Genomic DNA, 2,223 nt, shown 5'->3' with positions numbered 1-2,223 from the left:
ATATGAATCTGTTCAAAAGTCAGTTATGTTTTAAATATACCAATGCGGGTATATGCCTGCAGATATATGAGCGTTCATTAATTGATACGTGTATGTGAATGCATTGAGATATAGCGCATTACAGTAAAGGACATTTACTCAACAACAAAATACATAGTAAAACCGGCTTCTTCTATTTTTTTTAATATGTAATTTGTTGTTGTTTAGTGGCCTTACTTAATTAAATGGACTATATGATTGTTTCATGGATAATTTTTTTTATATCAATATTAGCGAAGGACTCAGAGCAAAACTAATGTGTAATATGTAATAGATAATATTTATTATATTAATGAACATAATAGATATACATACTTAATGTATACATATATATGCATATGTATAATATATATAATATAATATGTATATTGTATATATTTTAAATATAATATATATATATTGTATTATAATATAATATATAATATAATTATATATAATATATTATGAATATCTTTATATATATTAAAATTTAGAATATAAAATTTAAATAAATACAATATATGAAATATGTTATAAAATATATTTCTAATAAATTTAAAAAAATATATATATATATTAATTAAAATATTGATATATCAATGTACTTCTTCTATAAATATACATATTTAAATTTGCATAGGATTGCTTTAATTTTTATATTATATATTATTTAGTTCTATATTTACGCATTTAAATATGGGATTTCTGATTAGGAACTGGACATTACTAGTATTAACTCAAATTGTATACAACTAACCACTAGTAAATGAAAATTAATAAAAATTAATATAAATTAATGAAAATGTCTAAATGGCACGTGTAAAAATATGTTGATAGTTATATTAATAAACATTAGAAGTGTAACATTTTAATATGATGTGACAATCTTATTACCTATATTACCTATATAATTGGCGCTCAAATAAAATTCATAAACTCGGCAAAATTAATTTCCTTTCCTTAGTGTTCTAGTATATCATAACTAAATAATACCAATAGACTTGTAATATAGTAATACAGTAAATATTTAGATATACGTAGAAACATATTTTTTTTTTAATTTCAAAATACGATACATTTCATAGACTCATTTTGAAAGAATATAGTCCAAATTTGACTTGCTTTACGTAAAATAAAGTTTAAAATGAATTCAAGAATGGATAATCCAAGTGTTCATTCAAGGTATTATAAATATCATATCGCCACATATAGATATCGGGTGTTCAACATATAAAATCAGTGAAAGAAACTGGTTAAGTATAGACTCCGTTTTAAACCGCTATATACAAAAATCGTAATACGATATACTCAACAACTTTTTCCAATATCTCATATATCAATATTGTTTAATTTTTGAGATATCGAGTTGGACATTTTTAACTAAAAACCAACAAGTAGAGGCGCCACAAGTAACCTATGTGGGCATACAGCATAGTGTACAGTTATTCAATAAAGCTAATTATATTAAAACCCGTTGTCAAAAGAGACTTTTTTGCAAACCATTTAGAATCATAATTTAAATGAATGAGAGTTGATATTTATAGTAGTCACAATATATTTAAAATGTTTCAAAATCAGATACTTTACTTAACTAAATTTTATCAGATATTTAGATTAATTGAATAATGTAAATATCAAAAACCTGTTTCTAAACCTAGATTTTGGTGACCCTTTTTAAAAATATTACTTTAGAGCCGTTAACGATGATATACGAAAGTGAAAATATGGGTGGATAGAGCATACATAACATAAATCCAATGATGACATCACGCACACTGCGCTAACCTGGAACCCTCAAAGGAATACGACACAGGGGCAAATCTAAAGTGACCTGAATGAAAACAATACTTCACGAAACTGGCAAATCGTTAAATGAATTAAGATAAATAGCATGAAATAGAAAATGTTGAAAAACTTTTGTTGAATCCTTAAACTCCTAATGAAGTATGGAATTAGGAATAATAATCTAGAACCATTAACACGAGTCATGTTAAAAAACATATAAATACCAATGGTTGCACAGGAAGGATCTCTTCAAACTGTTATCTTTAATAATACACAAATCTATTATTAATAATGACTCATGTAAACAGAAGAAGAGCCTACAAATCTACAACAATATGTTCCATAGCTCCTTATGGTTTTTTGTTTTTTTTTAGTTTAAGAAATAGTGTGAAATTAGAAGATCCAAATTTATATATTTTT

The sequence above is a fragment of the Teleopsis dalmanni genome, chromosome 1, assembly GCF_002237135.1.
Source record: "Teleopsis dalmanni isolate 2A chromosome 1, ASM223713v2, whole genome shotgun sequence".
NCBI classification, from domain to species: domain Eukaryota; kingdom Metazoa; phylum Arthropoda; class Insecta; order Diptera; family Diopsidae; genus Teleopsis; species Teleopsis dalmanni.
The sequence above is the reverse complement of the archived record's forward strand: the minus strand, read 5'-3'. Positions refer to the sequence as shown.